Below are 23,611 nucleotides of genomic sequence, written 5' to 3'. Positions count from 1 at the left end.
TGCGGATTTTGCCATTAGGTGGTACTGACAAAACCCGCAATCACTTAGTTGCCAACCGAATATTCCGCGGAATTTTTAGCGCAGACGATTGGAAGAACGTTCGTTTTAAAATGAGGAAAAGTGAATAATATATTTGACGAGATCATAGTTAGTCCTGTTAAGAATTGTGGATCGTGGTAGCAGAAATAATGGTATAGGAACACTAAATATACACTTGGAATTAATATTACAATAATTATATATTTATTTGATGATCGATTTCTAAGATATTCATCGATACCCACTTGCACGCGTCTCACCACTTTCTTCCATATCCGACTGTTAACCGACTGAACTGTTTGCATTCATCTGTTTTCGAGGCGCCGCGCACACCACCTCCACATACTGATACTCGCATACAAGTATTTCTACTACGCATCTAACCTAGCCTAGCATACAAAATTATATATATCTCAATATGTTCATATATTTATTCATTAGAATTCAATAGAAACGTTTTCTGCAGCAATGCCATTTCTTGAATATTAGGTTGGCAACTGACTGATTGCGGATTTTGCCATTAGGTGGTACTGACAAAACCCGCAATCACTTAGTTGCCAACCTAATAATTTCAGAAGAATAAACCAATTTTAATTACTTTTTTTCTCGCGCAGAAAGATATTTTGATCTTCGCATTAGAATTTTGTACGTAATTATTAACATAATATAAATTTCCATTTTCTTGTTCATGCAAGTATTAGAAAATGTTTCGATGCAACTAAACTCTGCATTTTTCTGCAAACTTATATTTTTATGAACACAACGGAAGGAAACATGGAATTTGGGTAAACATTTGTTTCGCTGTTTCAATTCTCTAACGAATATTTTATGTATTTTTGTGAACGTACTGTACATCTTAGCAGATTACAATGTTCCATAGAATCTTACTTATAAGAACTGGTGTCCACTGGAGCGTAACATCTCTTTGAGGTTAGATAAAATCTACATGTAAGTGAATTACAGAATTTGTTATCGTATGCTCGGAATGTTTCGTTCTGAAAGCTCGTGGGAGCAACGTTTCAACTTATCTCGTCGGATTGTCCAAGTAGACACGTCATTGGCACAAAAACGTGACGGATGTGTCGCATGTTTCCACAGCTACGTAATCATCGGCGAGGTAAAACTCGAAAAAACCAGCTCACCTCGCCGCCAGTCTTTTCTGTCGTTTAACGGCACCGTGCGTATTCCGTAATTTATGCTAAATTAATGCAAGACCTATGTGTATATCGTATACATATTCGCATGATCGTTGGACTACGGAACGCGAGTTTTCTCGTTTGCGACAACCGAAAAACAAGAGGTGAAACCATAATTTGGTCGGCCGTGTGATTAACATCATCGTCCGTCGGGACGGTCATTGCCGACGAATTATAAGATCTACATCGATAAGGATTCCTCGGCTTATGCTTTCTCGGGTTAATATTCATGAGGCCAGGTTCCACCTCCGTATGGAGCTTAATCTTTGCCCGATCGATGATAAACCGGTCGATTCATAGAGAGAAAGAGGACCCTTCTTTGCTCGACGTGACCAAGGGATACTTTGTATGCTGTAACTAACAATGACTCACTGAGGATGGGCTTGTTAAAACGTCTTCTTTGGTACGTGTGCCACCGATTAGTATTAATCCATGTGGAAAAGAATTTTCTTCGTATGAGAATCCCAGGTTTCATCTAATTACACTTTGCGACAGTACACGCCTGTTTCTGATAACGTTAGCGCTATCTTTTTCCAAGTAAAAATTCAGGAAAGTCTTCACAAGATTTCTGGTGAATTATTTGGCAAGGTTTTTAATCTTTTGAAGGTACAGGTCTGTCTTTGATAACGTTAAGCTATCTTCATGCAAGTGAAAATTCAGGAAAGCTTTGACAAGATACTCCTGAGTATTGACTTAGTCCTAGCGTGGCAATCAGCTGCCTAAATATTCATTTTAACGTTTCCTTGAACAATTTTATATTTTCTGAAAGCTGTATCACAAAAGTGTAATCTCATGTCCTATAATATTACATTGGCAACTAAGTGATTGCGGGTTTTGTCAGTGCCACCTAATGGCGGAACCTAATATCCCTAACCTAAGTTAATTGGTTACCTAATAGTTGCCAACCGAGTATCAAGTGTTTCATGATCGAAGAAATTCGTAGTTGTAAAAATATCGAATTGCACGTAATATGCAAAGAAACATATAAAATATCCACAGTGAAATGCAATTTAGGTTGCATTTGTTGAAATATGAGATTGCATAAAAATCAACAGTCCATTCATAATTCCGCGTTAATTTACTAATTGAACTAGTACTATACTGTGTTGATACTACTATAGTGCTTCAAAGAATACGATACAGTACAAAAGGACAATTGCAAGATCTTTTTCCTACAATTGCAATTAACGATACTAATTATCGCACGCTTTTGTTCGGCTTGGCAACTAAGTGATTGCGGATTTTGTCATTAGATTGTACTAACAAAATCCGCAATCACTTAGTTGCCAACCAATAGATGTCTCCACACTAAAAATGTCCTGTATAAGGTTAAATGTTGTAATTTCAAATTTACTGACACACTTAGATAATCAATAAATACTCAAAAAATACCACATAGTACAACCAACAAATCATAGCTACGATTCTTAAAAAAAACTGGAACAACAAAATCCCTAGATTTGCACGTAAGCGTGCCAATTCCCCTCCAGACGCCCTATCAAACTCGCTCAATGAAACTAAGAAGAGAAGATCAACAAACAAGCGTAGGATTCCAGAAAATTATTTCGTCCTGAGTCGCGCGCTAATTGCTCTCTCATCGTAGACAGTACTTTTAATTGGACTTCCGAGAAACGGTTGGGCTTGCAGGCCAAGCTTCTCGGTCCACGGTAATTTACTTTGGTCTTGTTCCGTTCTGTTCGAAGGGAGGAGAACCTCGAGTTTGCTCTCGTTTGACGTTGGATCTGGCGGTTGGTCGAAGCCGCATGATCGCGGTAGGTTTCGACTGAAAGGTATGAAAAGTGTTTTTTTGGGGTGGGAAGGAGCGGTATATAAAGGGGAGAGGGATGAGAGACGGGGAGAAGGAAGGCAGTGCTTCCTTAAGGACCTAATCTCTTAAAGACAAGGCAGATTATTCCGCCTCGTTCCGCTCGCTGCGAAGAGTCAAGAGTCGCGGTGGCTCCCTTTAATTTTCCCGCCGTCCAATTATCTTGGCATGGCTGCCTCGTGGTAATATCCATCGACGGACATACACAGCGACTGATCGAACGTTTTAACGACTCCTCCCCTATCCCGCCGGTGTGCTCCTTTTTCTACGCTTAAATCAAGATGAATCTATGCACCTAAGTATACACTGGCGTGCGTTGTTTCTCTGCCAGCATTTTTCAATTAATCGCAGCGACCCCTGGTACGCAGGGAGATCGACCGTCGGACAAGCGCACCATAAGCCAGATTACGTTATTACCGTAGCGCACCTGATCGTTTCGACGAGAATCGTGGAAACCTACTTCCCCAAAGTTTCCACCCTCCGAGCGAATTCTTTGCTTCAAAAAATAGCAACCGATTGTCGTCGAATTTTCCCATGCGCGTACATTATACCGGCGAGTTTCTCGATGGATAAAACTGGTAAGGAAAACGAGCTTAAGTGAAAAAAAAAAAAGGAAGAAACGGGGAGAAAGGAACGAAAGAAAGAGCCATGAGAGTCGATCGGTGGATCGTGATCGGCTGGGTGCCCACGATTAGCAAGAGAAAAGCAGGGAAAGTAGATTAGGCTATTGAATTGGGTTACACGCACAATACGAAATAATAATGAAGCGTACACGCAGGCACACTGCGCACATTTGCGATCGACAAATGAAACGGAATAAGAGGATTGGCTGGTCGGCAGTCATCCTGAACGAGATTGGCCGGGCCGTAGGGGGTGGCGGTGGGGACACGAGGGTAGCCGCCGAAACGAGATGAGATGGGAAGAAATAAGGAAGATTGCTTCCCTTTTTCTCCTCTCCTCGTTTTATATTTCTCCTTCTTTCTTTCATTTCCTCTCTCTCTCGCTCTTTTTCCCCTCCTCGTCTCTACTCTCTTTTTCCTCGAGCTGTGTGTCCTGCTGGCTGTGGCATTGTCGCCGGCCCACCACCAGCGACGACCAGAATGGCGGACATAATGCCGTCGTTTGTCAGTTCGCTCCGTTTGTCCGGCTCTCTTGGCCACGTGATTAGCCGTGCCTTCCAGAGCGACCATTGAAATGCGCACAAACAACGCCGCCCCGGCCTCCGCAGCGCCAATTATTATCGACGCTTTGAACCGGCGCAGCGCGCCGTTCGGAACCGGCCTCGTCACCCTTAACCCACTTGCCGTGATTTACGAGGCTTTCTACGCGTCGCGACGCGCTCCTCTCGCCTTTTCATTCCAGTCAACGCTCATCTTTCTTTACAGAGGGATGGTAAATCCGGTAATATTGGAGAAGGGATGGGGCATTTCGGGTGATTGGATCGTCGAGGGCACCATTTATTGTTTGCGATTGTGTGCTGTATAAACTTGTTTGAAAAGAATCAGGTTCGGTTATTTTACGATTTCAATTCGTGTTTTATTGACTTGGCAACTAAGTCATTGCGGACTTTGTCATAGGTTGTAATGACAAAGTCCGCAATTACTTAGTTGCCAAGCCAGTACTTGTTCGCAGTACGAGAAACCGTTCGAATTTTCTCTTATATTTGATCAATATGTCTGGTATCAGGCAAGTCTTTGTACTATAGAATTTTACTATTATTTATGTTACCTTACGACGGATCAATTTATGAATCATTCTATTGGTTGGCAACTAAATGATTGCGGGTTTTGTCAATACTACTTAATGGCAAGATCCGCAGTCACTTTGTTGCCAACCCAATGGCTACTAAATCATTCGTTTCTTGAACGACGAAATTAATAGAAAGTAGAGTTGTGGATTAATTTAGGCTTCTAAGAGGCTCGCTTCTCAGTCTCAATAATTCATCTAAATTCTGTTGCAAGTGCACTTCTAGCTTCGTCGAATCAATTTATAACGAGTTCACCCTTCAGTTCCATCGAGTATCGATATCGATCTTTGTATAAAGCGGGCGGTTAATTCCTCAATAAGATATCCAGCTATCGAGAATAATTCCTAGAGTGTATGCGCTGGCATCGTTCGATCGGCTTGGCCAGTCAATTTTGCGGCGAAAATTGATCGAGAAATACAAGCGGCGGTGTGCCCTACCGCCTGCTCCCAGCATGCTTGACAAAAAACCATAATCGTGTGCCGCAGGAGGAACCATCTGCGGCTTCGAAAATCATGATGCGGACCATGTGCCGCCTGCCAACGATACCCTTGCAACGCAAGGGCTCCTCCGTAACTTACCTCCTCTTTCTCTCTCTCTCATCTCCCCCTCTTTCTCTGCTGTATATTCGACACACCGTAAAACGCGCGCACCTATGTTCTCCTGTGTGTACGTGTTTGCCCGCGTCAGCAGAATGGATCAGTTTAGCGCGTTCGAAACCGCGACGAGAAATTGCCGATAATCCTATTTCGTTTCTTTTTTTGTTCATTCGTCCGTTCGTCCGTTTATGCTCTATGTTTTGTAGTATCGGGTTACAACGATGGCGAGAGCTATGGTTCGCGTGTAAGAGCCGCGATGTTTACTTCGAATATATATTGGGCTTGGCAACTAAGTGATTGCGCATTTTGTCAATACCATCTAACGACAAAATCTGCAATCACTTAGTTGGCAATCTGTGAGCTTAGCTTCGACTTACAGGATTAAGTCGCAGCTGGTGTCGTTGGGTTAGAATCGACCGCAGTTGGGTAAATTACTTCATTTTGGAATATTCCATCCTGTTTTGTATTCCACGAGTTGGCTGATGTTGATTATTAATGACGTTCGTCGTATTAAGTATTGAAGGTTAAATAAAATGGTGCGTTATGTTCGTGTGTATCTCAACAATACCCTGAGGGATGTATATGATACGTTTATGATATACTCAACAATATCCTGAATCGAAGATGAAAAAGTTGGTGTTGTTCTATGTTTCAAATCAATTGTAACATATAAGGCATATTACAAAGGATCTTTTAACCAATTGCAGTGGCTGCAAGCAATATTTACACACCGTTGTATTTATTATAACATTTACACATTTGAATCCAATTATATGAAAAATTTAGTACTATGATAAAAATGAAATATTGAATCTGATAAAAATACGATTGATTGAAAAATATTCTTTGTAGCCGCTGTAAGTTCTAATGAAATTCTTCTCTAGTTACATAACCTACGTATTTCTAGTTAACACTTTATCTGTCACACCGAAATCACATGTTTCTCTCAGGACACCACGGGAGTATTATTATTATTCAAAGCATATAATGGCAAAATAATAATAAATTGATGATGTAAGACAACATTCTTCGCTAATGGACCGTTTATCTTATTGGTGGTCACAGGTGGCGCCGTGGTAATAGTTAATAGCGACATATTATAACAAGGCTTCGTTTATTTCAACAAACCATTCGCATTCGTTATTTCGTCGTAAACAAAACATGCAGAATATATTGTTGAAACGTGTAGAAGATATTAGTAAACAGTATTTGCTCATTCTGTATATAATAGTAAAGTATGTGCACACTTCTAACCTCAATTATATGATTATAAAGCAGCATTTGCGATTATTTTCTAAGGTGTGTTTATAATAATATTCGTAGATTTGTTCTCATTTTTTTTTATTGATGTTCCAATAAAAATGTTTAATTGTTCAATGGGGCACATTTTATCTCAAAGTATCTTCTATTTATCGGTTATATTGAAAATGCCCTAACTGTCAAATTTCATTCAATTTTTACAATTATAAGAAGTTGAAGCGCACAAATGACACAGGGGAGACCGTGGTCATATATGACCCACGTGGCAGTCAAAATGTTAAATAATTCCCAACAATTGATCCCTATTAAACTACGACAGAAAATCCTCGGTAAATAGTGCTTGCCATAGTCAGCCATTCTACAAACGCCATTGTCCAGGTTGCGTACGGTTCATGCGGAAATCCACTTGCACGAGATTTACAGAGTCCTTCGGCCATAATTCTTGTCAGGACAACGTTCCCGTTGTCCCAGATCGGCTTCAATAGCGGCTGTGTGTGCGACAGGTGGCGGCGCTTTTCTATATCCTTGAGCTCGTGCAGATAAGCCGATAACCGTATCTGCGAGATTTCACGCTGCGAATACAGCGTAGAAACGGCAAACAAGATAAGGTAGATGGCGCGGATAACGCAAGTAGCTCGGCACCCGATTCCAAATCGCCGCTCTAAAACGCCTGGCGCTACCTTCTTCTCGCCTCTCCCCGCCGTTCGATATCGCTTAGCGTGTAATCCCTGCTAATTAACCGATCTGCGTCCTTTTTCATTAATTTAGAGAGGCGCGGCGAGTGCGATATTCTCGGCTCGGTTCTGCATGTCACTGGGCAATTTAGCGTGCGACACTGTGTACACATTTTAGGCAGGAACACGGGTCGGCTCGGTGATACCCTTAATTACGAGTCAATTGGAGGCAAAACGCGGCACGAAACCGGCCTCGTCGCCACGATAAGCTGCGACTTTTTACGAGGTTTCTTTCTGTCCGCTTCGAAGTCGACGATGAAAGTTTTGTTGCCGCCGGGATCGATGCTACATAGCTATCGTCAGAGAGTGGTCGCTTGTTTCCGACCTGTTTGGTCAAGGATTTGTAGGGCATTCAGGGAATCCGTGGAATGGAACGTAAAAAGATCCGATCTGAACACGAAATCGTTTCTAACCTAACCCCGATTTAGGCAACTAATTTTCCCTATTATCGTATTAGTGAAACTGTTAAATCTAAACTTTAGAACTCTGGCTTTAGACCTTTACGGTTATGTGAGATCTCTGCGATAACGTGAAACTTTAAACTATGTTATCTTTGAAATATGTTTTCTTATCGGATTGCTTTTTTTTTTAGAAATACTCTGTGTTCTATTACGATACTTAAAACCTGCGAGACTCGAAATACCAAGGTAGATTCGAACGGTGCAACTTTATCAAACGCGCGTCGATGCTCGAGACGGATGACGAAGTATTACGTGTTACATAATATTCGACGGGATCTCGGCGAGGCGAGACGTACAAGTTGCCACCTGTTCGCCTGTTTCTCGCGACGCTGCATACCGAACGTATATCTTAGATCGAAGCAAACTTCTTTTCGGAGATAAAAGTGCCGATTGTTGTTCTGTTCGTAGCCGTTTATTATGTCGCAATTTGAAAGAGGCCAGAGAAATTAATACGGCGTAAAAGGGGGTGAAAGGAGATCGCGTACAATCAGCATCGCCGCCATTGTTTCCGTGGGTGCGCGAGGATTCTTTCGCTTTTTTAGAAACTCATTGTCGACAAGGAATCCGAACTGGCTATTCATTACGTTTCCATCTGTACTCGGACAATAACCGCAGATTTTTTTTCCTTTTCATGGTTTTTGCGTATTTAACGACTGGTCGTGCCGTACACAGCTTGTTAAGAGAATTTAACAAGCACTTGCGGTTCCGTGTCAACAGCGATCGTTTAAAAGTCAGCAACAATACGTGGAACGCGTTTCGTCGCCCTACTTTCCCGGAAGACGATCGACGAAGTTTTGTAACCGCCTGCGCAACTATTTTTGTGCACTGACGCGGTATTCCTAGAGAAAGAAGCGTTTTTATGTGTCATCGGTTTCGGTTGCGTCATACTCGTTGGGAATAATTACGGTAGCACGACGTTTATACAGACCCCATTTATTTTCTTCGTGCTCTATCGAATGAACCTGTGTTGCTGAATTCGTTTCAAGATCACAGGAGAAGGACGTGATGAGTCACATGTTTTATATACATTTCACGTGTTTTATAGGTTGGCAACTAAGTGATTGTGGATTTTGTCACTAGGTGGTACTGACGCAGTTACCAACCAATAGAAAGGGCAATGTTTACGTTCAATGTACCGTCGATAACTTTCCAATCGAAATTATCTTTTCATTCGATTTTGAGATCAAACGTACGCTCTTGTATTCTTGAATAGTTAACAAATATTACGCATTGCAATTCAAATATTTAGAAACCAAACACTTTGGAAGACGGAAAAGTTTTTTGCCACCTGTCTTCTTTCGCGCAACAGCACAATTGTCCTGTCATAACGAGTCCCTTTTTTCGTCTCATACGAGCCACCGCTACGATACTGTACCTACGTCTGGAAGCCTTATTTTCTCCCTTAAAACTCGAGAAGGGCAATGCGCGCATTAGTCTCGTTTCTATTTCACGACACACCGTTGTTATCCTTTGTCGTTTATCATCCGTGTTATTTATCTCTAAAATTATACTACCATTACATTGCAACCTAACCTCGAAATCTATAAACACAAAACTCCAAATCTTCTTATCTAAACTCCAAATGAAACCATATCCTACGTATACATTCTCGGTCACACGTATACAAGCAGTCGAAACTGCTGAGAAAGTGGTTCGTATCCGAACTTGTCTCATCTAACATTGTCAGTCCGCGTAAACCGGTCGATGGCTACAACGAAATCGTGTAAATCAGAAATTAGGTCCGTGGGCAAAGGTGGCCAAAGGCACGAACACCCGGAAGCCTTATTATTCCATTGACGAGAAAGACGAAGACCACGGCTCTTGCTTCCACCAAGAACAAGACGATAAAGAGAAAAAAAGAAAGAAATATTAGACCCGCCTCGATTTCGGGGTACGTTTCGTAGCGGCGGGCGCGTGCCCAGGCGCAAACGAGCGAACGTTGCGAAAAACAGGTAATGGCGTTGAAGTGCATTCGGCAGCTGCACGCTATGAATACCGGGCATGAATACCCTGCACGAGGTGAAGAACATGTGCGAGCCCATGTCTTCTTTTGGACCCATGGCCCGCACACACTATGGCTCACGATAGCCGACGATGATGGTTGCGCGCTCGTAGGTCTCCTCGAGCCCTATCAAGTGGAAAAGATACGTCCTGCTCGTCTATCCGGCCCCAAAGTATTATACGCTATCGAGAGCTGCACGTTTTTTTATCTTCTTCACCGATCGACCTACGTTCGACACACGTCTCTACCTATCTCTTTCTCTTCTACAAGCTAGCCGAGAGCCTTCCTTGTTTACAGACGCGTGTTGTTTCTATCTCGCTCGCTGGCTGGTCGCGCGCTTGCGACCCTTCATCCTTGCTGGCGAGCTGCATCTTCGTCTGTTCAAGAGCCGTATAATGTTTCCTGCTTTCGTGCGGAACACGCGCATGCAAACTTTCGAATATGAGCGCCACCGTTCGGTTTCTCGTTTAATTCCATTCGCGGACACGCTTCAATTACGTGGCGTTCGTTCGCCCGTCCCGATGCATCTCGCTTCTCCGTAGGCGTAGACGCAGAGAAAAATATGGCGGCATTGCGAGTATCTGAGTTTATCGAGGGATAATCCGTTTAATAATTAGAGTTTATATATTGTGTTGGCAACTAAGTGATTGCGGATTTTGTCATTACGTGATATTGACAAGGTTGGTATAGTTGCCAAGCCAGTAATAGCAGATCACGTTCAGATAAGTAAATCTAATCAGCAGAAGCTCATTAATCGACGTTAATCGGATCATTAATTGGACGTTAAGTGAAATTTTATTCCAATAAATAGAGTTCTAATGTATATTATTGAGGATGTATAACAGTGGAGTTGGTGCTTTATTTGTTACACTGTTTTGAAGGGAATATTTCTTTTTTCTAGCGTGTTATATTGCACGTGGTGGGCGTTGGGGTAGAACATGGTGTTGCGCGAGGGAAACAGAAACAGATCTTAACAGGAGGATAAATACCCCTGTCGGTTCGTTGGCCGCGTTGGTTTTTTATATCGTCGTGGCACGAACCCTTCTTCAACCCTCTCTCGACGCGTCCCTTTTTCTTCTTTATATCTGTGTAGTGGGCCACCTCGTTGATCTTCCTCCGGTGAAGAGGCGTGTAAAGTATCTCTCTTGAGGATAATCTGAACGATGTATCGAGATTATCCTATTATTAAGACACTACTCCATATAATATGACACTAACTACGTAATACGTGTCGATCTTCCATTATAATTAAATACACGATCAAGTTTTAATTGCGAATAATTTGACAAATTTTTTATTGCGTATTTAACTCTGTGAGACACTTCGTTCTTCTTTTCTTCATTCGATACGTACCTACCTTGAGCCTAGCAGGCCACCTCATCGAAGTCCTTGAGGATGAGGCTACCTACGATGTTCGTTGGTGGTCGCAGCATTTTCAATATTCTTCCAACGTTTATTATTACGGTGACAGTTTAATTTCTTATTTGTTAAATTATTGTAGTAATTTCGTTACAATAAAATCCACACAATGTTTCGCAACTTTTTTATTGTTTTTTTATTGTTGATAGTGTAACATAGGGAAAACTTGAACAATAAGTATAGTACTAGAAATTCCATGTTTTAAATTATTATAAGTAACATAATTATTAATGTTTATTGCTTACAAAAAGTCCAAGGTATTTTTTATATTTTTAATACCAGAAATAGAATAAATATATCATTTCAAATTTTTTATTATTTTATTATTTTATTATTATTATTTTACATTACGTCATTTATCAAAGGCTTAATTATTCTTATTGTTACAACAATATTTTGTTAAGTTTTGGTCAGCAAGTTCAGAGCGAAACACAGACAATGAAACGATGGAAATCGATCTTTAGAGTCGGCTTATATTTCATTTTATCGTTTCTGAACGACCTCGATGATCCGAATCGTTTTAAACGAGAGTTACGAGCAGACGTGTCGACAGGTTACACCGCCGCGTGAAACGCGGCAACATAACCGGCGATGCTGATTAACCAGTCATCGATTTCTATCGATCGTATCGTCGTGCCATCGATCCGCCCGCCATCTGGTCGAACCGGCTGTTCTCTCCGTTTTCGTGTACGAGGAATCGCGATGCGCAGTTGGCAGCGGTCAATTTCCCTTTCATCCTGATAATTTCGTTACTATCCTTTCTTAAAAATATGTGGCGCCAGGGTGGCAAATTTGAAGGCAACGAAATCTCTCAATTTAGAGGATAGTGAGATGTTAATATCTGCGAAATTTATTTGACAAACTAGAAAAATGAAAACATGATCGAGAGTCGTATTAGGTTGGCAACTAAGTGGTTGCAGATTTTGCCATTAGATGGTATTGACAAGATCCGCAATCACTTAGTTGCCAACCTAATAAATAGATTGCAAATGTTCAAGCAAATTCATATTTTTATGAACACAAAAATTTGTTTCGCCTACTAAAAGTTATAGTATAATAATCGCCTACTAAAAAACAATTAGATTGCGGATGTTTACGCAAATCCATACTTTTCTAATCATAATGGGAGAATAAAGAAAGATATGATATATTATAAACATCTTTTTCAATTTATCGTTACCTGTGTTATCTCCTTGTGGTAAATGCTTTTATGGAAATTAGTAATCCGTTTCTTGATTGTGCAGCTATGTAATGAAATTTGATTTCAGTTTGATACATTGCAGAAATCTTTTTCAATTTATCGTTACCTGTGTTATCTCTTTGTGGTAAATGCTTTTATGGAAATTAGTAATCCGTTTCTTTATTGTGCAGCTATTTAATGAAACTGAGAAATATTCGTATAAAAATATATAGAAGTATAGTTGATCGTTTCTAAGAGGTGAGTCTGGTTTCGAAGAGAAAAATTGATTTGCTGTTTTACAAAATTCTATGAAAACTGTTGGTTTGAAACCGTGAAAGACAAATGCTGGAAATCGAAGACGTAGAATCTGGAGGGTGACGACGATGGTCGATGAGATTTCGGGAGGCAGCGACACAGGCGGCAGCTGCCGTCTGCCAGGGCGGTCACCCCCGACGACGTATGCAAATCATCCAAGTATTCCCCTCGGGGAGCTGCATTCGTCCTTGCGCGTCCGTGAATACGTATAATGCAACGATTAAGAGACGAACACGTCTCTTGGGTAGGGAAAGCAATTAAAAAGCAGCACTCGAAGGTATTTAAGCGTCGACGGGACTCCGCAGCTGAGGGCGTCTTCGGCAAGAGGTGCTCTTGTGCCACTTGAAACGCTCTTCGCGCGGTGTACCGCATCATCGGCCGTAGTTGAGACACGGGTTGGGCTTAATTGCCGCCAACGTCAAAATTTCGAGCAATTTGCAAGCCGATGAAGCGACGACAAATGGACGCGGCAAGAAACGACTAGATACATATACGCGTTTGTTTATAAATATTAGAGTACCAAATCATTGCATTCGTACAAAATAAAAATTCAAGAACTTGCAAAATATATTTTATAAGAGTTAGAAAATTAACAATCATATGCTGATCTTCCAGTCTCGTTGAAAAATTGTTGAACTAATTGAAGTTATATCGAGGGAAGTTGAGTTCAGGATTTTTTCTTATCAGGAAGCAAATCCTTTTGGCTAATGTGGTGACGTCCCAAGTAAGCTGAGGGCTTAGCACGACGTGACGTGAATTCCCCGCGTTTCCTTTCGTTATTTAATTTTATTTATTGCTATAAGATTCTTGAATTCCTGCTTATCTTCATATAGTTTCAAACCGAATAATAACAACTCTTCAAATTTGTATTAACATTCTAAGCTTTATCTGAGTTTCTATAAATGTCATAATACTTGTGAATAGGAGTGTATGCATGCTATAGAGGTGGTTGAAATAAAGAAAAGAGAGCAGAAAGAAAGAGGAGGAATACGGGGAGAGCAGCGTGCGTATAGTAGGTGGGGAGGAGAGAAGGAAGAAATGGGTCTCTCCTTGAGCCTTGGTTCCGAGGGGAGCGGAATTTTGAAAACAGGTTATGGAGGCAAGAGGCGCGTGCCTGCCGACGTGTCCCACGAGTTCGGCAGCTGCGCTCGTCTGAATGGGAAGTGCCCCGAGCATGTGCGATCCACGCTTTTCGACGGAGGCATATGCGTGTACGGTTCGTGAACCGCTGGCTCGAGCCACCACGGCCAAATCGTCTACGAAAGATTATGAAAATATACACGATTCATATACCCCTCTTTCTCTGCTCTTTCTCCTTAGAAACTCTCTTCTGTCTGCTCCACCCTCTCTTTCAATGTACCCGGGGTTTCAGTGCACATTTTATATCTACACTTCACATATTGTCGTATCTGGAGCTCTAGCACGTTATGAAATCTGCACCTCCCACTGTTCTTCCACCTTTTCACCGTCTTATTCCCCTTCTTCGGCTTTTGGTCGTTGGCGTCTCTACTATTACTACGCCGCCTTCCCTAGACTCTGTCCTGACTGTTATACGCTGGCTTAGCGCCTAACTGTTCGGGGCAGCTGATAGCCACAGACGGGGGTGGCGAGGCTTGGAGTTTCCGAGATCTTCGGGTTGCATCTCGTTCCTGTATATGGTTTTAACGTCTGCCTCTGCTCTTAAAGTGGATATAAAGCAATCGAAATTGGAATCTGTCGGGGATGACTACTGCGCCATGTGTCCCGTGGTGAACGAAATAATTCCACTCCATAGCAGAAAACCATTTCATTTCCATTGCTCCATATCGAACGTAATAACGAAGCGAGTTTGTCGATTTTCACCTAACGACGAATCGCCTTGACGTATATACTCGTATACATTCTTACGATCTTCAACGTGTTGACAGTCGCGTCACCCATATTCGGGTGACAGCGAAATTTTTGGTCAGGTCGCATCGCCGTGTTCGGGCGACAGTAGTCTCCGGTCGAGCGGCGTCACCCATATTCGGGTGCAGCGAAATTTTTGGTCAGGTCGCATCGCCGTGTTCGGGCGACAGTAATCTCCGGTCGAGCGGCGTCACCCATATTCGGGTGCAGCGAAATTTTTGGTCAGGTCGCATCGCCGTGTTCGGGCGACAGTATTCTCCGGTCGAGCAGCGTCACCCATATTTGGGTGACAGCAAAGTTTCTGGTCAGATCGTATCACCGTGTTCGGGAGACAGTAAAGTCTCCGATCGAACAGTGTCACCCACATTTGGGTGACAGCAATGTTTCCGGTCGGGCCGCGTCACTCGAATACGGGTGGCACTTATTTGACTACTTGCGAAAAGTATTTTCCACGGGAAGTAATAAAACTATTGAATCGTTATAAAAGCAATACGAAAATGGTTTATTAAGAAAATTGTTTAGAATGTGAAACTTTAAAGAGTTCTATACAAAGCTGAGTTTGGTCCGGACAATTTGGACAATAAGTTGTTGTTTTCTTTAAATTCTACCGTATCTTTGATCGGCCCGGTTCGACGTTTTTTATCCGCATAACATAGTTCGCGCGTGTCTTATGCTTCTTCCGGAATCATTCGACTCCGTCGAAGACAAGGATTTCTTGTATTGCAAATCTTCTAATAACTACATTCTTCCTTGTTGCAATTTTGCAAACCGTCAAAGCGTTTACAACAGAAATTCGCAGAAGGACTCGAACGCCAAGTTCTCGGTACCATTTGATTCCTTTTCCGATTGCGATGGCATAAGAAACCAACCAATCCTCGGCGTCTATATCGATGAAACGTACCGCAAACCGAATTAACCTTTCGCACCGGTTAATCTCTGTCGATCAGATAAAGAGAAAAAAATCAGGGGATCGGTCAAAGGAGCAGCTTCAACTCGTCGATCTTGGCTCCAGTTCAGCTGGTTGGTAGCTATCGGGGGTGGAGATTACGGAGCCGGAGGAGTCCGAGAGTGGCCCACACCTATATCTCTCCCCTCGCTTCTCTTTCGCAGACAGGAGATTTCTTTCCAAGCTGGGCATAACATATCTTAGGACTTATGAATTTCCGTGTTTAAACGAGGCGCAGCTGATACCAGACCGGTCCCGGAAGGACCAGGGGGCTCTTCCCTCTCTCTCTTTCTTTGGTCACATTGGAAAATCACCCCCCTCTTCCCCTATTCTCGCGCCCTGTTTCTCTCCATCTCTCGTAGAGGCTGCAGCAGCTTTTAAGAGACACGTGACCAGAGACACGCCCAAAATTTCTCGTATAATTCGAGAATCGCTGTCGGTGCCTGTCTGGATACGTTCATCCCGGTCGTACGAGGGGTTGGCCTGTCCTTTCGATTGATGTCTTTTCTCCGAGGGAAGACCGCGCCTCTGCTACTGTGAATCGCTTAACAAATTGACAGTCGAGTCGAAAAGCATACAAGAATCTGCTCTCCCCTTTCTTTCTTTTTCTTCTCCTCTTCTCATGCCAAGGTTCGAGATGATGCTGTTCAGTAGAATCGGTCAATAAGGTCTATCCGGTTCGGGGAGTGTGTTCGCATTTGGATCAAGGCAAACAACGATCTTCCATGCGTTTCAGATTTTCCACGTTCGTTTGCCGGCGATTTACATTTTCTAGATCGCGTTTCAATTTTTCTACTACGCGTAACACGCGTCCACCTTTCCTTTCCATCAACGAAAGCGGATACGCCTTTACGCAACGGCTGCCGTGCTCCACAAACAATGCATCACGTTAATTTTTCGTTTTTGCTTATGTAAATATTCGTCGATCGGACTTACTGTGACGCGAGCACACTTGTAGAAAGAATCTTAATTACCCGGTGCATAGATGTTCTTATGTAACGTCCGCGGTATGGACCAATCAATATTCCATCGATATTATGCTATTTATACGCGCTTAACACTTTGACTGCCACGCCGAAATCACATGTTCCGCTGAGGACGCCACGAGAGTATTTTTACTATTCAAAGCATATAATGGCAAAGTAATAATAAATCGATGATGTAAGACAACATTCTCCCCCAATGGGCCGTTTGTCTTATTGGTGGTCACGGGTGACGACAATGGCGCCGTGGTAACAGCTGATAGGGACATATTATAACAAGGCTTCGCTTATTTCAACAAACCATTCGCTTTCGTTGTTTCGTCGCAAGCAAAACGTGCAGAATATATTGTTGAAACGTGTAGAAGATATTAGTAAACAGTATTTGCTCGTTCTATATATAATAGTAAGGTATGTTCACACTTCTAACCTCAATTGTATGATTATAAAGCAGCATTTGCGATTATTTTCTAAGGTGTGTTTATAATAATATTCGTAGATCACCCCTCAAAGATATGGATGCAGACACAGTGCACAGTGCAACATTTGTTCTCATTTTTTTTTAATTGAGGTTCCAATAAAAATGTTTAATTGTTCAATGGGCACTTTTTATTTCAAAGTATCTTCTATTTATCGGTTATATTGAAAATGCCCCAACTGTCGATTTTCATTGAATTTTTGCAATTGTAAAAAGTTGCAAAAAGCAATGGCGGCGTCACAGGAGAGACCGTGCTGGGTCATATATGACCCACGCGGCAGTCACAGTGTTAAACTTCGCGAGACTCGCAGGGAAGACGTTAGAACTCGCGACGAGATGGTTTCGTGTGGTTGCGAGTGCGCGTGTACTCGGACCTGTCCTCGACTCGTCGCAGACGTTAACGAATTGCAGACCTCTGACAGCACGAAGTTGTCGCGTTTATTGACACATCGCTGCTTCTTGGCAGCCCAAATAAATGGATTTTCCGAGTGGATCATTCGAATCGTTGTTTGCTTTCTTTCCAGACTACTAACGATATTAGGTCTTCCGAAAAGTTCCTTTCGTGTCATAAGGTGATAATAGATGAACGACAATTTCTGTTTTATATTATTTTATTGAATCAGGTATGATCCATGTTAGTGAATAATTCAATAAAATAATATAAAATAAAAAACACTGTGTGTCTATTATTTCCTTATAAAACGAAAGAAACTTTTCGGACGACCTAATAGCTACCTCTTCTCTGAAATATTGGCTTGGCAACTAAGTGATTGCGGATTTTATCATTGGGTGGTAATAACAAAACCCGCAATCACTTAGTTGCCAACCTAATAGAATCTTCAAATAAAAATTCTCTACTCTCAGCACGAGATTACAAGACCATCGACTTATTCGTGTTACTACAAATTCACAACGAAGATTACACAATGCGTAGATATTATCGTTTGTTCTGATAAGATTACCAGTCTATGACATAAATTAGACGCTAAATCAACAGCATTATGAAACAATTACTACATTGGAACGTAAGGAACCATATTTACAGAAAAATCTGTGGAACGACATCGTGCGGACTATTCGCAACTTTCATCGTGTTAAGATAAATGTTCGATCTCATTTCTCTGCCAACAGATTTTAACACTTTACCGACCGATAGCAGATTAATCGAATTTTTAGCGCCGATGCTTACCGACCGATACCCTATTAATTGGTTTATTGTCGCCGACGCTTACCGACCAATAGCTTATTAATCGCCTTTTTATCGCCGACAATCTTTCTCATTATTTGAGCAGTAATTTGTTATTTACTACCAAGGTACCTTGCTCAGTTGCGTCAGTTGCGTTGCTTTCTAAGCTCCCACAGTTTTATACCAATTTGAAAAACATACCGTTCGCGATGAACGAAAAGAATGGTATTGGAGAGTCTAAACCGAAACAGAGCCGGCGCCAAGTAGAATCTGCGCCTGAGCTGCCGGTCAGACGTGCGTATACTGTTGAACCGCTAGCGGTCAGTAAAGTGTTAAGAGTGTCGCCTATGGAAACGTTGCTACTGGTTTGCGTCCTTTGCGGGCGTTCAAGTCTCTAATTGTCAGCGCGCCTTCTCTCACGTGTTCGCGATCTATAGTTCGATTTTGTTCCACACTTTTTCCATGGAATAACGTAGAGAAAAAAATTGCAAGATTTTAAGAAGCTTTTGGTAGAAAGATAGAGGAATTCGTGGATCTAACTAGGTGACACAAGAGAGGAGCTGCATCGTAAGTTAAAGTACGGCCCACGTGGTCTGCTCTTGATAATTGATCATTTCCCTCGTCGACGCGCCGTTAAACGCTTCTGCCCGGCGAGATCGTTCTCAACACGAATCGCGAACCGTCTTGAATTTAGGTTATTTTCTAATTGCACGCACTTTACCGTAACTTCCGGTCTCGCGGTGCCGTGCATCACGCTCCTCTGCACGTTCACTGCGTTTTTTACCATTTTTTGACAAGATTCACCGCCAAGATAATCTCGTTCTCTATGTTCATCTGTTATTTCCTTCTTGATACAAGCTGTTTAAAACGAGGTAATCGTTTCTAACGATTTTTCAATTGTTCGAAAAATATTTGATCAACGACCAACTGCTTTGTCTCCGAGTTTCTTCGAAGTCTTTTTGTTGAAAGTAGAATTACATTATTCTATCGAAAAATTCATTCTCCGTGACAGTTCCCATTGTAAAGGCAGCTATAACAATAAAATCGAAGTTTCCGATCTGTATTCAAAGACAAAGCACGATTCACACGACACACCTATGGAGGAACTCGTTTTTATCTTTCATAGAATATCGTTTGAAAGGCGAATCAAAGTTTCTTATCATGCAAATGGAACACGATTCCTTTCAGCAACGTCTCTTTCAGCTTCGATAGTCAAACGACATCTCCATGTTTTTCACCATCTTTTTTTTTTCCTTTTTTATCATCGAACAGTTCCGTAGATCGCCATAGGCAAGTGCGAACGTTCCAATGACGATTGACGTCACGCAACTCGACGCAAGGTGGCAGTTTTGTGTGTCACATCTAGCGTGTTAAATCGAACGGAATCGACAACGTTCGAGTTCCGTGAAATCGTTGCGATACTGTAACACTAGAACTATCGATAGCTATTTAGCTATACGCCTTAAGCGATAACTACACGAAGCCATTTCTACGAAAACCAGTCAAAATAACTGGTCTTTTAGAAATACCTAATAATAAAATATTTTTATATTTGTTGGTTTATTACTTTCTTACAGAAGCAATTCCATGTTATGTAGTAGATTTTTCGTATTATTAATCCATCTGGCACCATCATCTCTAAACGAGGATTGACATATTTATAAAATTGTAAAACCAGTCATTTTGACTGCTGTGGTATTTCTAGTGTTAGCATTTAGCGATTTAGCGATCGATCCGGAATTTTCCTGGTAACTGATATCGTCATATCGAATGACACGTACAAATTTTGAAAACGTGTGACAAGTTGTACAAAACGAGGAAACTGGTTAATTGGGGTCGATAAACAGATTGCAGCACCCTCTTACGCTTTGACAAGAACCAGTTATATCGACTGGTATTGATATAAGTAGCCTTGATACAAAATTATTTTCAGTTTGAATACATAAAAAACAAAATAGAATTCATTATATTATTCTTTTAGCTATCGTTGCGAAAGTCGTTACGTCATTGCGGAAAAAGATATAACGCGAAGTAGGAATTTTAAAATGAAATTGTAAAACCAGTCAATTTGACTGGTGTGGTAGTTCTAGTGTTAAACACGCCTAATTTCCCCGGCACGTATCTATCCAATGAATCATGGCAACGACGATTACATGTTAACCGGTTGCTATCTTTCTACGTGACTTGTGGCAAATCACCTTCGACTTCGCCATCCACCAACTCTTAATAAATTCACGATGTTATTATAGTTAGCAGCGCTATTACGAGGTCGCGGTTTTTACAGAAACACTGGCAGGAAATATATTGGATTGGCAACTAAGTGGTTGCGGGTTTTGTCAATACCATCTAATGAGAAAATCAGCAATCACTTAGTTGCTAACCTAATACATAGACTAGAGTTAAACCGTTCATTATCGCGAGCAATATCGCGTATAACTTACGACACGTCTATTACTGTGACAAGGTCGTCGTGAAATCTGCAATGTCCTCTGAAAAACGATTCCGGTTGAGATCGGATCGGCTACGATCGAGTTCGTGCTCAATAGATCGCGTTCGTGTACTGTATGTACAATCGATGGATAAACGAGGATTCATCACGTTGATTAATTAACATTTTACCGACCGATAGCAGATTAATCGGTTTTTCGTCGTCGACACTTACCGACCGGCTTTTTGTCGCCGACAATTTTTCCCATTATTCGAACAGTAATTTGTTATTTATTACTAAAGTACCTTGCTTAGTTGCGTCAGTTGCGTTGCTTCCACAGTTTTATACCAATTTGAAAAACATACCGTTCGCGATGAACGAAAAGAATGGTATTGGAGAGTCTAAACCGAAACAGAGCCAGCGCCAGGGAGAATCTGCGCCTGAGCTGTTGGTCGGACATGCATCATATGCTGTTGATCCGCTAGCAGTCGGTAAAGTGTTAATGAAGCGATAGGAAGAAATAGGAACACTGATGTAGCGTTTTTCTGGAGCAATGCCATTTCTTGAATATTAGGTTGGCAACTAAGTGATTGCGGAGTTTGTCATTAGATGGTAATGACAAAAGCCGCAATCACTTAGTTGCCAACCCAATAAGATGTTGTATTCTTCGATTACTTTCATCCTACGAAATAGACGATTCGCTAGAAACAAAAAGCAGCTATTGTCGAGTTTTCTGATTTTCACTAACACGTAACAACACAACAGTGGAATCAATAGTATAAAAAATCATTTGTGTCATGACTTATTGTATTATTGAGTGAGAATTATCTATTGAGTTGGCAACTAAGTGATTGCGGGTTTTGTCGATACTTCCTAATGACAAAATCCGCAACCACTTAGTTGCCAACCTATTACTTCTATAAAAACGATCTGTCGCGAGAGTTACAAGTTTGCGATGTAATTAGAAATAATTGTACGATATAAATACGCGCATAGTGATCGTGTAAGATGATAAATATTTTGTTTCGAAAGATTGGGAGGAATATATCGTTGAATGTATCGAAAACAATGTATTGAGCAGCAATTATGAATGTTATTGCATTCCTTTGTTTTCCTGGAAAAGCACGATTAAGACTTGTGATTTTCTGTCGATAAGACCTTCGATTTCAATACACAGAGAGAACCACTTACATCGATAATTTACAAATACCGCAATCTCGTAAGAAAATAGATGGTTTCATAGAATTCAGACGATGGAAATCTCACTGTCGCGAAAAACGGATACGAACGATGCATAGGGTGCAACCTGATCCAATCGTTGGGAATAATCGACGCGAGGGTGGCAGATGGTTTTAAGGGACCCAAACGCGGAAAACAATTTCTTTTCGTGGCAAATATTTTACTTCCAAACAGAGCACAATGACAGCCTATGGTCGAATAGCGACACAATGGTTTCGTGGGTTTAACAAGGAAAAGCCTTGCATTTTGTGGAAGTGGCCTTTTCACAAAAGTATCCCGTTCACGTGGCCGTGTTCTCTGGTTTACACACCACCTCGATTTTTTCAAGAGGCGCCAACCCTCGAAACCGCGTGCTATCCATCGAAAAATATTTACCCATGGACATTTATATACCACGTTCCTCGACGATTTTCCATTTTCGAAAAACTTTTCTCAAGGAGACGTGTGACATATATCGATAAAAATCTCGTGTTTTTTGATCACATTCTGAAATATCGAATTGCCAGATATTCTTCAACCCTTTGTACTGTGCTATGTCGAGTATGATCAGTGGACATCAGTTTTTATCTCAGCAGCTCCTTTGTCGAGTCCCAGTCGACATTGTTTCACATCCAAATCAATAGATTGCATCCTGGAAATTGTTTCAACATATATCATACATTTAAAAATTAGAAAGTACAACAATAGTGTGAATAAAACTGATATTTAAATGAATTTCTTTCCTCCCTTGTTTATTTAAATTCTCTTATTTTTTAGTTAAAGTAAATTTAAATAAAATTTAAATAAAATTGCCAGTGCAAAGGGTTAAAGATAGTAAATCGAGGTCGGCGAAAATTGAAGAGGTTAGTCGCGTGCGATGTGAACGTTACATTGTCGTACAATTTTCAGTGTATACATATGTATTGGGCTTCTAGTAGATCACTGCTTCAAATTAGGACCGTCGGACGTCAGCAAGGGTTAATTGCAGCTATTTCCATGATAAAAGGAACGTAGAGCAAAAGACTGCATGAATCACGCAACTAGATTCTCTAGATGCAACCTAAATTTCATTTATAACTACTAACAACGACCACTTTTACTTCGATAAACTACACAGCCACCTATCGCAACATTTTCTAACCTATTAAATCGGCAATCAAGTGATTGCGGGTTTTGTCATTAGATAGTAATTACTTAGTTGCCAACCTAATATATGAATCGCTTAATCCTCCTTCGAATAGATTGAGGTTAGAAATTCTACTGTGCTTAAGCGACTGCTGCTATTTCGAACTGAAGCTACATTTAAATTAATCTCACACGAATACAATCACTTTTCTATATAAATTCGTGATATTAATTTCTGTCGATGTAAATATCAAGTGTTTCATGATCGAAGCAATTCGAGATTATGAAGATATCGAATTGCACGTAATGTGCAAAGAAACATATAAAATATCCAAAGTGAAATGTTATTTAGGTTGCATTTGTTAAAATGTGACACTGCATAAAGATCGACAGTCCATTCATAATTCCGCGTTAATTTACTAATTGAACTAGTACACTTTTATAGTATAAAAGTACAATTGCAAGATCGTTTTCCTACAATTGCAATTAACCGTCGATACAAGCTATCGCACGCTTCTCTTCGGTAACTAAGTGATTGCGGATTTTGTCAATAGATGGTATTGACAAAATCCGATAATACCATCTATTG

The 23,611-nt window shown here is 41.1% G+C and overlaps 1 protein-coding gene across 4 annotated transcripts in view; it reads left to right on the top strand.

Annotated features, from left to right (window-relative positions):
* Positions 1-23,611, top strand: part of LOC100745703 — a 68,149-nt gene that overhangs the window by 28,444 nt on the left and 16,094 nt on the right. The window lies entirely within an intron of this gene.

The sequence above is a fragment of the Bombus impatiens genome, unplaced genomic scaffold, assembly GCF_000188095.3.
Source record: "Bombus impatiens unplaced genomic scaffold, BIMP_2.2 scf_0621, whole genome shotgun sequence".
Lineage (NCBI taxonomy): Eukaryota > Metazoa > Arthropoda > Insecta > Hymenoptera > Apidae > Bombus > Bombus impatiens.
Note: the sequence above shows the minus strand (reverse complement) of the source record. Positions and strands in the feature narration are given on the sequence as shown.